General features: G+C 49.3%; 1 protein-coding gene across 4 annotated transcripts in view; it reads right to left on the minus strand.

Moving 5' to 3' along the window:
* NEK7 (NIMA related kinase 7) overlaps positions 1 to 14,577 on the minus strand; it is a 139,091-nt gene extending 124,514 nt beyond the window's left edge. For all 4 annotated transcript variants that reach the window (XM_044942637.2, XM_025285314.3, XM_025285312.3 and 1 more), the window contains exon 1: positions 14,446 to 14,577. The gene's annotated coding sequence lies outside the window, so the exon portion shown is untranslated. The remainder of the gene's footprint in view (positions 1 to 14,445) is intronic.
* Between the last annotated feature and the right edge of the window lie 967 nt (positions 14,578 to 15,544).

Here is a 15,544-nt window from a genome sequence, read left to right on the forward strand (position 1 = left end):
AGTATTCACAAGAGCCAGGCCGTGGAAACAGCCCCGACACCCCCGGGCAGGCGGGCGGTGGAGGAGGCGTGGCCCGTGCGCACACAGGACAGTACTACAGTCCCATTCTCCTCGATGCCACAGAACCCAACCAGGCTTTGAAGGAATTCCGTGAGGCAGTTGCTGGGCAGACATCCTCAGGAAACTCTGCCAAACCCTGTGGCTCCTGCTGCCCCGCCCTGCAGCCCTCCCCTGTGCCCCCCCACCCCCTCCCATGCTACAGCCCCCTGCCCTGAAGCCCTGCCCTGCACCCAGAAGCCCCTCCTGCTCTTCTGCACCCTGACCACAATCACACCAAACTTCTACATTCAGTTGAAACAAATCTACTTTCTCTGGCACACATGTCATGTGACACTATGACTTTAGGAAGATGCTATCCAAGAGTAAAGATGACTATTTTAAATCAACAGCAGGAATGACAAGCACGTGATGCTGAGGAAGCTACCAAGACTTTAAACATAAAGGACTCATAAAAGTTTGAAGATCTGATTAACAGTGATGCCAGACGCACACTCAAAATGGAACTATATGATTGACAGCTACTTAAGTTTTATTTTCAGAAACCTTCTGACTCTGCAGAAATCCACTCCTCTGACTAAAGAAATGATAAAAATTTTAGCAAGCTGGCAGACAGTAAGAGACTTTAAAAGCACAGGTTATTACTATATGTAAAATAGATGACCAGTGCAAGTTCGATGCATGAAGCAGGACACCCAAAGCCGGTACTCTGGGACAACCCAGAGGGATGGGGTGGGGAGGGAAGTGGGCGGGGGTTGTTCAGGCTGGGGGACACATGCACTCATGACTGATTCATGTCAGTGCATGGCAAAAACCACCACAACATTGTAAAGTAATTATCCTCCAATTAAAATAAATTGATTTTTAAAAAAGCACAGGTATATAAAGGATGGAAACAGCATTATTCGGGTCTTCACAAGAAAATACCTTACATGCTATACTTACAGCTCAAGTCAGACAGCAACACACAAGTTAATCTTTAGTTTCTCCCAGGATTCATGGAGTACTGACCTACCTTTTAGTGAAACTGCCCTTGTACACTGGAGAAGGCAATGGCAACCCACTCCAGTGTTCTTGCCCGGAAAATCCCATGGATGGAGGAGCCTGGAAGGTTACACTCCATGGGATCGCTTCCAGTACATGGGGTCGCTAAGAGTCGGACACGGCTGAGTGACTTCACTTTCACTTTTCACTTTCATGCATTGGAGAAGGAAATGGCAACCCACTCCAGTGTTCTTGCCTGGAGAATCTCAGGGACGGGGGAGCCTGGTGGGCTGCCGTCTATGGGGTCGCACAGAGTCAGACATGACTGAAGCGACTTAGCAGCAGCACCAGCAGCCCTTGTACACGAGCAAAGGTGAGGAGCCGTGAACATGCCCTCCCAGAGAGGCTACCCCGCTCCCCTTTCCACACCAGTGACCCCGGAGCTGCCCCCTCGCCAGACCCCGCTGCGGTGTTCGAGCCACAGGTGACCAGGTGCCCCCGGAGAGTGTCACCAGGAGTCCCCCAGGCAACCAAACTAGGACCTGAGCGGGGTGTCGCTCCCCGCCTGGGGACAGAGGCGGGTTTGGGGTCGCTGTGATGAAAGGAGACTCCATGAGAACACAGGACGCCACCCTGCGCTCTGTGCAGACAGCAGGCTTGTACTCGACACTGATCTGGCTAGTATTTCTTCTCCCTGGTTCCCCACTGCCAGGCACTATGAGAACTTTACCCCAAACTGTCTCCTCTGCCTTGAAACAGAGCATTTCAACTCTCTTTTCCCCAGCCAACTGGAGGATTTCACACCACTCTGACATTCATTTTGATTTGATGGTGCTCGGCGTGGGTGAACACCTCAGCACCATGATGGCACGAAAAGACCAGTAGCAAGGGGACTGCACAGAGCTGTGAGATGCCTCTGACACCATGCGGGACAAAGTCTGTTCCTCCTGTAACCCCGTGATCACCCCCGTTTATGAAGGAGGACAAAGCCACAGCCGCAAAAAACTAGATGCTCCAATAAATGCAGAAGTGAATAAACCCGTTTACAAAGACATGCACTCCCCTGCCTTCAACAAGGAAGCATACACCACGACACAGATAAACCATCCTAAGAGTCTTCAAGAAAGTGAAGTCTCTCACTGCTTTATTTCACCCCATTTCAAGGAAGAGCCACAGCTACTCACAGATGGGGGGCAGGGAGGCCGAGAACAAAGTGCTGGAGCTGCAGGTGAAGGATGCCCCCAGACCCCTGCGCAGACGCAGGGCCTCCCTGGACACCCGGTTCTCCTACTTTCTGGTCCTCCCCAGCTCGTCCTGCTGCTGTGGGCACAGCCACTGTGTCTACGACTGCTGCTGAGAACACGAAATGCACAAAAAGGGAGGCAATCGCGACCCCTCAGGTTATTCGCAGGGGAGACACAGACTTCACAACATCAGGAAACCAGGATTCCACCAGACGCCGGGGCAGGGACTGCCAGGAGCAGAGCTGACAGGGGGTCCACACAGGCGGCGGGCCGGCCTCACCGAGACGACGCGAAGGGCCGTGGGAGAGCCGACCCAGAGCAGAGGAGGGGGTGGGGACAGCGAGGCCACCGCCGCGGGGCGGGAGGGCGCGAGCGGGCTGCGGCGAGCAGGCACCGACGCCCGAACCGCGGGTAGGAGACCAAGTGGAGGAGGCGATGGCGGCCGCTCCAGCTCTCGCCTGGGGAACCCCACGGACGAGGGGCCTGGCAGGCTGCAGGGGGTCGCAAAGGCTCGGGCACGACTAGGCGACTTCACTTTCCTTCTTTCTATAGTTCCTTTTGGAGAAGGAAATGGCAACCCACTGCAGTGTTCTCACCTGGAGAACCCCACAGATAGAAGGGCCTGGCGGGCTACAGTGTATGAGGTCGCAGAGAGTCGTACAGGACTAAGCAACACACACACACACACACACACACACACAGGAGACTAAGGGATCAGAAGGTATTCTACAGACAGTAGTTGGAGGACTTGAAACGAGGGGAAAACCCTACCTACAAATGGGGAAAAGGTCTTTAATGAATCAACAGGTAGACAAATAAATAAATCTAATGCAATCCTAAATTTTAAAAGGGGAGAAAGTTAGAGGATACTAAAGGGAAATTTGTTTAAAAAAAGAAAAAACAGCCCCTCTTCTTGGTAATTTTACTTTTTCTAGGTAACTTTAAAGTATACTACAGTATCACTGAAGTCTGGATTTTCAAATATAAACTAAACTTCTTCACACATCTCATAAGCCAAACTAAGCTTAAGACATTTTTTTAACAAATTTTTTAACAAATTCTCTCTACAACAATCTTGCTTATATTCCGATGCTAGTTCCTGACCTGCCATTAACTAAGAACCAAGTAAAGAGGCACCAAAGCACTACAGCTTTCACTGCTATTAAAAACAGGACTTGAAAACATTAAGGTGCAAGTAACACTCTACCATCACATCACAGGAGAGGGAAGGGCCAACCTTCCGAGCAATGTTTAAGGCCTTTGATACACCATCTCTGGGTGTTTTCCCAGGTTAATTTCCTATGTGCTTCTTCCTGAATATATTCATGAATATACAAATGTACCGCTGGTCCATGTGGCCTGGTGTTTTATAAATACCTTAAATGTTTTTTTTAAATACTTACTGACATTTCGAGTATCCTCTCAAACTTCCAGCAATGAAAAATATGAAGATAACTAAATAAAATGTATCTGTGTGGAAGTGGAACAAGTTTTTACTATGTCAGCATCTGATGACCACTGATCAAATTATAATTTTCCATCAATTTGAAGGGGACTCCCTGATGACTCAGCAGCAGGTAAAGAATCTGCCTGCAGTGGAGGAGACACAGGAGATCCAGGTTTGATCCCTGGGTCAGGAAGATCCCCTGGAGAACCCCATAAACAGAGGAGCCTGGTTGGTTACAGTCCAAAGAGTTGCAAAAGGTTGCAAAGAGTCAGACTAAGCACAACACGAATTATTCCTAAGAAGGGAATAATTTCAAGTATTAAGCTAGTAATTTCTTTATTAACTTAGTTCAACATTTTCCCCAGGAGGGGATTATTAGAACATCATAATGGAATTAATTTAGCAAATATATACATAAAAGCGCCTTCCATGGATAGAGAGAGCTTCCTTTTCCTTTACAGAAAAGCCAAATTGCTTCCCTTGAACTAGGAATAGGCCAGCCTCTAAGGAAGGCAAACATGAGGATACCGAGTGAACAGCTTAGCAAATCAGATTCAAATCAATTTCATCTGACTCCTCTTCCTGGTTTACTGTCCTTCCTAATTAGAGGAATTCAGTTGTTTCTTTGTTCTGGCTGCCGAGCCTCTAATTCGTACCTAACTGCCCAACTGGTCTCCGTCCTGACTCCACAGCCCTCCGGTTCCCACCAACTTCCTGCCTGGCGTGCTCGTTTCTCCCAGTCCTGGCTCTCACCTCACCCCACTCTGAAATCTTTCAAATTTTACAATGCAGAGTTCAGACACCAGGACCAGACCCCCGGCTGACAGTGAGCACCTGGAGGTCAGACCTTCGCCCTTTCGCAGAATAAAACCCCCCTCACCCGAGGCCCTGGATCTGCCCTGCCCCCTCGGGGCCTGCAGTCCACCGATCAGCCCTCCAGGACCTCTGCCGATGCAGGGATCTGCCAGGGGCCTTCGGACTCACACAGGCACTGGGGCGCCGTCACCTGCCTTCCCTGAACTGCTGGTCCTGACCAGAAAGGTCCCAGGCCCTGCAGGAAACACAGACGTGCACGGGGTGTGAGTCACACCTTCCAGATGCACACATTCCAGGAAGGACGCTGAGACAAGCACAACCACGGGGCCAGTGGATAAGCACTGAAGGCCTAGAGAAGGAAGAGGTCTTTGTGTTTTTTGTATAACATGTGAGCAGAGCCTTAAAGGATAAAGATGATTTTTAACCACAGAGATTTAACAACTGAAGTATTAAAAAAAAAAAAAAAAAAACAGGCATTAAAAACAGTGAGAAAATCACAAAGTAGAGAGCAAAGGATACAGGAAAAGGATACAGAATTTACCAAAAAATGAAGAGTTGAGCTGTCAGATGGGACTAACATTTAGGGGAGAGTAAAGAAGCGAATCTGGAAAGGTGAGTCAGGGTCCTGACTGGAGGCACAGGTGAGCCAGGAGAGATGATACAAACTACTGCTCACGCCTGTCTCCCATCTCCTGCAATTCACCAAAACCCAGAGTTTCGGGCACACAGACAGACCTGCGTTTTCAGACGATCCGTCTACTCACTTTGAGCTACTTACCGATACCCTCAAATCTCTGTCTTCAACCTGTGAAGTGGTGGGACCCGGGGGATAAGTGGGGCGAACAGTGAAGGGAACATTGGAGAAAGGAGGGTCCCAGCGTGGACAGAAGCCCCAGATCACCCTTCAGCTGCTGCAGATCCCCGGACAGCCAAGGCTGAGGCCTGCAGGCGGCTGCGCCTTCCCAGTCCAGAGAAAGCTTAACGTCAAGGGCTGGGCAGCCAATTGGATCCTCTTTCCAACTATCTCGCAATGCATATGCAAATACCCTCCCAGACTTCACAATGAAGAAAAACTGGTGTCCAGGGCTGAGTCTGGAAACACTGACATTCCGAGGTTGACAGCCCACCTTGTGAACAGAAGGGGCCTCGGACGGCAGCATGCCCACCCGGCACCACGCCCAGGGGGTCAGGGCGTTCTGCACCCTGAGCGCATCTCTGCGGCCCAGGTGCCTTCCCATTAACCGAACCACTAACCACTCGCCCAGCTCTCCCTCCACAGCCAGACACTCGACTCCTAGGCCACATCCTGTGCGTTTTAACCCAGCTCACCCTGAGACCCTGTGCTTGCCATCTCAAAGATACAAAAATGAACCCAGACTCAGTCCAGGACTTCAAAACTCACTTTGTCAAGCTGCCTCTTCTGGTACTGTTTATGATACACACACATATATATGTATATATATATATTTTTTAAGGTGGGGGGAGTAGAAATGGTGGGAAAAGGGACCTGGATTTATTGGTAAGCTCCAAATTAAAGAAAAAGATAAACAAAAAAACCACTGAGAGAGGGACTTCCCTGGTGGTCCAGTGGTTGGGACTCCATGCCTCCAGGGCAGGGGGCATAGGTTCAATCCCTGGTCAGGGAACCAGGATCCCATACGCCATGTGGTGTGGCCCAAATAAATAAGTGTCTTTTTTTAAAAAATCACTGATACAGTAGTCTTAAAACGGCCATGCACACTCTCTCAGGTTAAGAACATCACTCACACGCAAAGGCTGCGCTGAGGGACAAGGAGGGAGTCAGCCCATGTTATCAATGGAAATAGGACAGTCATGGAAAGAGGAACAGGTGAGTCATCGCACTTTTCCTGAATTCGGGCCAGCTCGGCCAGATCCAAGAGACAGGAAAGCCTGGTGTGGCAAGCCCCGGGGCGAGCGTGGGCTGCAGGGGGGGCGGGCAGAGCAAAGTCTCTGCGGGGGCCCCGGGCTGTGGCCTGAAGCAGAGCAAACCGTGGCGGGGCGGGGGCAGCAGTGAGTTTTCACACTAAGGAGAACACCCTGAACATGCCCCAAATGTGAGACCAGCAAAGCAGCACACTCACCAGGGACCGCTGGGTCGGGACAGAACTAAAACTAACACTTAGGGCTACTATTCTCTTCCACTGGTCTGAAGCCGAATTCCCTCTTCAGTTTTTACTCAATTCTTATGCAGAGTTGTGTGTGTGTCAGTTTCTCAGTCATGTCTGACTCTTTGCAACCCCATGGACTATAGCCCGCCAGGCTCCTCTGTCCATGGGATTCTCCAAGCAAGAATACTGGAGTGGATTGCCATTCCCTCCTCCAGAGGAACTTCCCAATCCAGGGATCGAACCCTGGCTTCCTGCCTCGTAGGCAGATTCTTTACCGTTTGAGCTACAGGGAAATCTCTAGACTTATATGTACTTACCTCATTTATTTTCACTGATGATTAACAGTGACGTCGATAGTACCTGGCCAGCAGCTGAGCTGAGAGGCTGGCTGTGCTTGCTAGGAGGGGCTGATTCTTAAGCATAAACTGCCCCAAGAGCTGCCTACCCCCGGAGGAATGATGGGAGCAGCAGGGCCGGACTCCCATCATAAATAAATAAAGCTTTAAATTAGCAACTCTTTTCTAAAAAGACCATGTGGCATTTCTTCTTGTTGCCTGAGGAACGCAGGACTGCTAACCCAACAGAAGTAAAAAACAAAACACCATGCCTACCACCAAGAGCCTGACAGAGAGGTACACGAGGCAGTGTGGACTATTAGGGAATGCAGTGGAATGCGGAGGAATGTGCATTAGCAAATTCACATCCTTGGGCTTCAGTTTATTCTCACATTAAACGAAAAGGTCAGTTTAGACGATTTTTTAGGTTTCCTTCCAGCTCTGAAAGGATCTGATTCAGTGAATTACGCACTTAAGGTCTCCTAAGGGAAACCACAAAATAAGGGTGAGTGGAAACTTGATTCTGGAACAGCTGTTCTGGGGTAGTAGTAAGATACAAGCTGCAGATGACATACGTACAGGACGACCTGGGTGCCCGCATCCCTCTAGTACTGATACAATACAATCTCTATACAACCTTAAAATACTCTGCTCAGAACAGAAAGACCAGAAATCTAAAAATCTTTGGTGTGGTAAAGAAACTGGAAGAAAAAAACAAAAAGTATTTAGATCATGCTTGTTAAATTTTAAGCATAAGCGATCAAAAGCAAAGATGAGGTCATCAGACGACCCTAATCCAGTAAGACTGGTGTCCTTTTGAGGATAGGAGGAGACACAGGAAGGTGGCCACGCGGCAGGTCAGAGACAGGGATGGCCGCCCATCACGCAGGGCCCAGAAGGGCCACCAACATGTGGGCTGAGGGCCACAGGGCACACGCTCCCGGGAGCCCTTACGGGGAGCACGGCCCGGTGGACAACCTGACTTCTGACCTTCAGAACAGCGCGTGTAAACCTCTGCTGTTTGCAGCCATCCAGTTAACTCGCTGGGGCCACCCTAGGAAACTAACACAGGAGGTGCTACGTGCTGGAGCCTGGAGCACCCCGGCCTGGACCCCAGCAGCCGGGTCTGGTCCTGGATCCCCGGGAGGGCAGCACCGGCAGTCCCAGCCCTGGGCTTGCTGCTCATGGAAGAGGCAGCAGCCACTCCCTGGGGGCTGGGTGCTGGGAAACTGCCAGAAGCTCGGACTCCCTCCCACCCACCCACCCAATATCACTGAGCACGGTGTAATACATGCCTTCCGACAAGAGAGAGAGAGAGAGAGAGAGATCAGAATGACGAGAAGACTAGGGGGAGAACCACCTGATACAATGCAACTCGTCATCCATGGCTGATGCCCTGAACACTCCAGGGCTCAAGATGACAAAGTGAAGCTGAAAAGAGTATGCCATTCAACCATCAAAATACTTATCAACTGGAGAAACTTTACTAAAACTTTTAGATGTAGACAAAAAATGTTTTTTAAAAATGCCGTTTTCACTGAATACTTCCCGTTACCATGCTCTTCTAAACATGTCTTAGTGTCAAAGACTGTTAAAAATAAAAGAAGTGAATCTATAGGTTACCATGTGACATTGAGAATGAAACATCAATTTATTGCTGTAAAACAATCCACCAGGAAGCATTCTCTTTGTACAATGTCTTTCAATTTACTTGTATTTGTTAAGTAGCAAAACATGCCTAAACATGACTATTTAAAATAAGGACGTGCTATTTGCCTGAAATAAATTACCTACTGTCCGGTTCTGGGTATCTTTATGACAGTATGCAAACGTATCACATTATTTTATTATAGGGCCCAGCAGTTAGATAGACAAGGCAATGGAAGAGTCGCAACTCCTTACATTTCGGAGGTATGACAGTTTTTCATAAACATGTCTACATGTTTCGTTTTCCCAATAATAATATAATAGATGATATGTGGCTTTGTTATGGTCATGATCAGAAAGAAATTAGAGTAATTTTCCAGGTAAACATGGGAATATGAGAAAAACAACAATTAAAAAAAAAAGAATTGGAAGCATAGTAGAAATATACTAGAAAGAATATTCTAACTTTTTCCATTTTTCAATCAGTATTTAAGTATCTTTTTGCAGCTTTCATCTTTTTTTTTTTTTGTCCAAAATATAACCCCCAAGCCTCTTGTGGTTTTTTCCTGAGGAACTAAGGTTTACTGCCCCATCCCCCGAAAATATAGTAAAAAATTAACTCCTATTGGGAACAATTAAATTATAAATATGAACAACACAGGGCAAAAGGGAAGAACAATTAAGGCAGAGAAGACAGAAATGGCAGCAGAGCCAGAAGGAACCTGTTCCAATACAACTGGGCCAGGAGAGGGTAGGCAGCGAGGTCTCCCGGCAGAAGAAACAGAGAAGAAGCGGGTTTCCACCACCAAACGTCCTTAGAGAAAAAGGTGAAACGAAAGCCTCCTACCCTACTTCTAAAAATATGCGGTCACTTACGCCCCCAAGCAATGATGGGACCCGAGCTGGGAAGACTATGGTCTGAACAAATTGAGTAGCTCAGCCAAGGTCACAGCGGAGAAGAGAAACCTGGGCCTCCGTCTTTTTCACATTGGGTAAACATAGAAAATGGTATTTGTGCAGCGAGGTCACACAAAGAGAAGAGGCTTGTGGCAGCTGGTAGCAGTTAGCCCTGAAGCCCCAGGCCCCACCCTGAGGGGTCACTATTTCTGCCCACCCTGAACCTACTGGGGCTGGGCTGGGAAAGCGTGTGTAAGCTCACAGCTCTTGCCTTTTCCATTGCATTCAAGCTCTTTCCAGTATCTACACCCAGGTCAGCGGCAGCTAACTCTACTGAATGCCAAGGAAAGAGTTAGGCAACCCCCAAGCACACCCCAGGTCCCAAACACCCAGATGGTGGCCTCTCCTTACAATGCAGGCCCTTTTTAGAAGTTGTTGTTTTTTTTTTATTAAACTGGAAAAAAGTCTTTTATAAAAAAATACTAAGTCAGTTTTTCTAAAAAGACAAAAATCTGTGCATACTCTTACTCATGCCAGAAATTCTCTCTAAAGGCAGCAAAGGCAGCCATTCCAGAAGACTTAGAACAAAAACTGCTAAAGAAACACACCAAAAGACATTCCTTCCAGTGTTATCTGTCGGTTAAGCAAAGATAAATGTCTAACAGCAGGGTCCATCTTGGCTTAGCATCAAGAAGGAAGCTGAGAGTTGACACATTGAAGGATAGGTGAGGGGGTCCCCTGAGGCAAGAACAGCAGAAATCCCTAAAAGTCTAACAGAGGTTGAAATGTTACAAGGTCTCTGAAATTACACACAAGATCTGGCAATGAATAACTGAGCATTATTCTGAGAGGACTGGGGAAGATCAAGAGATTGTCACAGGGATCAAAGGACCAGGAAAGGCTAAAATGCCGCCCTGGAAAATCCCTACCAGCCCAAACACCAATCCTAGACTCAGGTTTAGATCTGTGTGTTACCTTCCAGGGCAGGAGGGGGCCTCCAGCCTGACTATAAAGTTTTACTGGAAGAGCCACACCCACCTGTTCAGGTATGCCAATGGGTGCAGTGGCAGTAGCTGCAGAGACCACAAGGCTCACAAAACCAAAAATATTTACTCTCTCACCCTTCTGAGACAAAGTCTGCAAGCCCCTGTTCTATACGAAAGCAACCTGGAATGAAAAAGTTCCTTCAATGACTCACAGTGATTATCAATAGAAGACCACCAGCAGGATTCACAGAAAGGGCTGTTTCCACTAAATAACAGAAAACACGTACATTTCTAAAACTCGATAGACCAATTAAATACCAATTTTGTGTTCCATTCATTTGCACACTATTCTGATGAACACACTCTGGACAGCTATTACCAAACAGCTGGTTGTATCAGTTCATTATATAAATAGTGTGCCAGAGCTAGTATTTTAACAAAGGTTAAAAAAAGAAGCTATCCTGCTTGAAAATATGAATAAATGCTTCAAGGCCACCTATCTGTTCTCCTCATTCCCACTGCTCACTGAAAACAATGAAATATATTCTGTTTTCCTTAAAACGGAAGACATATAATACACAGAGATAGTCAAACTATTTAATCACCAAAAGAAAATCAGCAGTCTAGGGGTTTTATAACTCTAAGAATGAATGGTCCTATGTTAGTTCTATGTATAAGTTTAAAAATTCTCAACTGTTGTATCCTGCCAATAAATGTGATTACTATTATATAAATTCCCTTTAAAACTCAAGGGAGAAGGAATTAAGTTGAAACTTTCAAAAGTATGAAAAAACACTTAAAACATCTTACTATATATTTATAAAAATGCTGAAAAATAACTGCTGATAAGGCAATCCAAAGCAAACAATATTATACATGCCATTTCCAAAGCACTTAGTATATTACTAACTTTGTTGCCATATTTTATACATGATGTACTAGAATACCTACCCACATAACTCTTGAGCAAATATTTGAAGGGACAAATATTTTAATTTGAGTGAAACTAGTTATGCAGACAGAGTATCACTTTGTGCATCTACACTTCACATTTTTTAAATACCAAAGCCAATTTAAAAAGAAAAAAAAAATCAAATGAAACAAAACCTAAAAGGAATTTCTGGGGACTTACTATCTAATTAAGCAACTTCTTTTCCAAAACTGCAGTAAGTAAACATTTCTGTCCCCTCTAGATGCCCTTAAAGGGTGGCTTCGTTTGTAATACTAGAAAGATACATTTTAAAACATCAGACAGTTTCTAGAAAAAACAGCTTTGGTTCTAGGAACAATCTCACTGTAAATGTAAAAGCCTATAGAAGTCTCACTGTAGTGACTGACATCTCAGACCACTTACTTAAGTGAAAAAGAGAAATCTACATTTCAGTAAATACACAACGGTCAAGAAGAAAATATGTGAATATTCCAAATAAATCAGTGCCTCAAACTGCCAACTGCAACCACCAGAAACATAGAGGGAGGGGAGTAAGAGGTGAGATACTCAAGCCCACATCCTGGTCGTGTGAAACTGCAAAACTTGAGTTCTATTATTCGGGGACGTTAACACCGAGGCCCCCAGTCTCCCCTCCTCCACTAGAACGCAGCCATCATACCAGGCGTGCCTTCCTCATTCTTGCAGTAAGTGCTGCTTTACTGGGCTGCAAAAGGGCTCCCGAGATGGTCCAGCCAGAAGCTGTGAGTGGTGGAGAGGCGTGGAGGGCAGCAGGTGCGATCGGGATCAGCGGACCCCAGCAGAACAGCAGTGCGGATTAGCAAATGAGTCTGCACCCGGGGGGTCGTCTTCACTTTGGCGACTGCAAACCACTTTTTGTATATGTAAAGCGCTCCAAAGTAACTGTAAAAACGCTGAAGGATTTGGAGTCTTAACAGTTCTCGGTTTGCATTTTCACACGATTTCAAAGAACAACCCCCCCGCACCCCCACAAACATCAGTCACACCAACTGGGGAGCCCAAGGTGCAGCTGAACCTTGAAAGGAGACGAGCACCTGAGGGGGGGGGTGCCGGGCGGGAATCCCAGGGACCTGCCGCCGCCCCCCCCCCCCACCACTTTATGTGTTTAACTGACCAGCTCCCCCCATCCGCATTTTCGGATTTATCTCACAACTCTCCCCTCCTCTCCCTAATCTTGAGTGTTTACTCCGCAAGCCCCGCCCCCCGATGTAAACCTCCGCCCCCTCCCACTGGCCCCGAGCGCCGGAGGAAGTGCCCGCCCCCCACTGCCGGAGCCGCGCCGTCCTCGCCGCCCATTGGCTGCGGAGGCCGTCCGTCTGCAGGGGGCGGGGCCGCCCGCGCCTCCGGGAAAGGTCCGGGGCAGCCCCAGACACTCCCAGAGAGTGAGCGACCAGCTTCCACTAGGGGTACCTTCGCCTTTTAATTTCGCCGCCCTCCTCCCGTCGTCCCCATGCGGTTTAAAACTTTTTCAAAGCTCTCACCCAGTCCAGGGCCAAGCTGAGGATGCTGCGGTTTTAGGAGTGAAGCAAGCTGTGGACTGGATCTCTGGAAATGAAATTCCTTACGTCTTCTGTTAACTTGTTTTGGCTGCACGGGCCTTCATCAAGGGTTCTGGCCAAGAATACTCGGCGTCCATTCACCAGGAGTCACCGCAAGCATTACAGAGTTAACTGTATCTCGTTTAACTATTCACCCTTTTCACAGTCAGAATGACCCAAAGGTACTATAAATTTTTGAGGGAAAGTGCTAAGCCATTCTCCGACCACACCCTCAAGAGCTCAAGCTCCCTTACAGAATGATAACGCACATATTCTTCACTTTATTCTGTAACCTGGCGAGACGCGCAGCTGTAGCCTGAAGGGAATATGCATACTTCTATAAACTGCAAATTCCTTGGAGGAATTATCAACAGTGGTTCTAATTATGGCGGGCACACAGTGCTCTACAAACTATGGGTATTTGTTTCAATTGCATCCTTATGATCAGTAGCCTCAAAGCAGAGGAAAAATCATTTCGTTTCTGCAATGTTTCTTTCAATTGTGTCACCAACAACGCTCAAGGATGGAAACATATCTTACTGTAAATAACTATTTTTAGTATCCATCCCTAAGTACAGCTGGGCGAGAACAAGACTCATCTGTTTGAAACATCATCTCCCAAGGCCTAGTTTACAGGAAAGAGGTGACAGGGGCTCCTAAATCTCACTGCAGCATCCTTCTCTAGGTTGTGTTCCCTTCCTGACACGGGACAATGTAGTCTTATCACTTTTTCTCCTTTTTTCCTTCAAGCTCCCTTTCGTCTCTGATTTTTGGCCTCAATGTTCAGTGCCTTTATTTCTCTTCTTTTGCCACTAGCACCACCACCATTCGCTATTTGCCTTGCAATCATTCTCTCTGACGTCTCCTAGTCCTGACAGAGCCCCAGTAAAGCACCTTCTCCAAAAGGTCGGTCATCCTCCCCGCACTCCAGCAAGCCAGTCTGCAAAGCTCCCACCACCCACTTCTCCCTGGAAGTTCGTTCAGCCCAGTCCCGCGGTGGCCGATTGACAGCTGGACCCAGCCAATCCGCGAGGAATAAATAAGAGGCGCAGCCAATGAGCGTGCGCCGGAAGGCGGGACTTCGCCAAGTTCCTCCGGTCCCCAAACCCAGACCTGTTGCGCCGCCGCCGTGGCCGCCGGAGTTTCTTAGTTACGGCGGCGGGCTCGGGCGCCCGAGCCGCGCAGGGCACGAGGCTCTCCCCACGGCCCACGAGTGGCCCGAAGCCCCCCGGCCGCGCGCGCCCCGCACCGGCCTCCCTTCCTCGACCCACCCACGGCGTGATCCCCAGGCCGCCGCGCGCGGGCCCGACCTCCCCTCCCCGCCTGGCTCCGCGGGCAGCCCCACCCGGCGGGCCCCCGGCCCGCGTGCCCAAGACCCCAGCGGCAGCGACTCACCAGGAAGCGGAGAGGTTTGCGTCCTCCGGCCCGCGCAGCACCCGGCGCGGGCGGGCGGCTCAGCCAGGCGGCGCCGCGGACAGGCCCGCTGGGCCCGGGGCTGTGGCAGCGAGGCCCGGAGCGCTGGCCACCTCCCGCCGCGCCGCTCCGGCGGACGCTGCAGGCGCGGGCACCCACCCTGCGCACGGCGAGGCGCGTCCGGAGCGAGAGCCTAGCGGCGGCCCATCCTCCCACGACTCCCGCGCCTCCTCCCCCGGCCGCGGCTGTCAGGAGTGTAAACATCCCGGCATCCCCGAGGAGGGGGCGGGGGCCGGCGCCGGCCCCGCCCACCAGGGCGCCGGCCCCGCCCCGCGCAGCCGGCCCCGCCCCCACGCCGGGCTAGGATCGCGCTGCTTGGCCGCTGCCCTCAGACCTCAAAGGCAGAGCCCCAACGTCCCCGCTGGCGCCCAGGCGGGTCTTGGGGAGCCTTCCTGTGGTCAGGCCCAGCCCTAGTCCCCTCTTTCCGGCCGCCTTCCCTCCAAATCGGGGATCAGCTGCCTTTTGAGAACTTTAAATACCCAGTGTTCAAGCGGTCAGCCGAATTGGTACATCGCTTTCTTCTGGATCATCGAGTTTTTTATCCCAGCCTAGAGGACAGTGGCCTTTAGGACATTTCTAAGAAGTGAACTACCTGGCTTGGTCCTAGGAGTATTTGGTGGTGGGTGGAGGGGTATGTATTACATCCCAGAACCCTAGAACATGGAACTGCAAAAGGAATGCTGTGAATCCAGCCGCTTCGCGACTTCGGTAACCGGTGGACACAGCTAGGAAGGGTCAACCTCACCTTGATTGGAATCTCAGGTGGTGCGTGAGCTTGCTTAGTCTCTTCAGTCGTGTCCGACTCTTTGCAACCCTCTGGACTGTATCCCGCCATGCCCCTCTGTGCATGGGATTCTCCAGGCAAAAATACTGGAATGGGTTGCCAGCCATGCCTTCCACCAGATCTTCCCCACCCAGGGATCGAACCTGCACCTCTTAACGTCACCTACATTGAAAGGCGAGTTCTTTACCACTAGAGCCACCTGGGAGGTTAACTCTGACCTGGCAGGACAAGTTATTT

This window comes from Bubalus bubalis, chromosome 5, assembly GCF_019923935.1.
Source record: "Bubalus bubalis isolate 160015118507 breed Murrah chromosome 5, NDDB_SH_1, whole genome shotgun sequence".
Taxonomy (NCBI): Eukaryota; Metazoa; Chordata; class Mammalia; order Artiodactyla; family Bovidae; genus Bubalus; species Bubalus bubalis.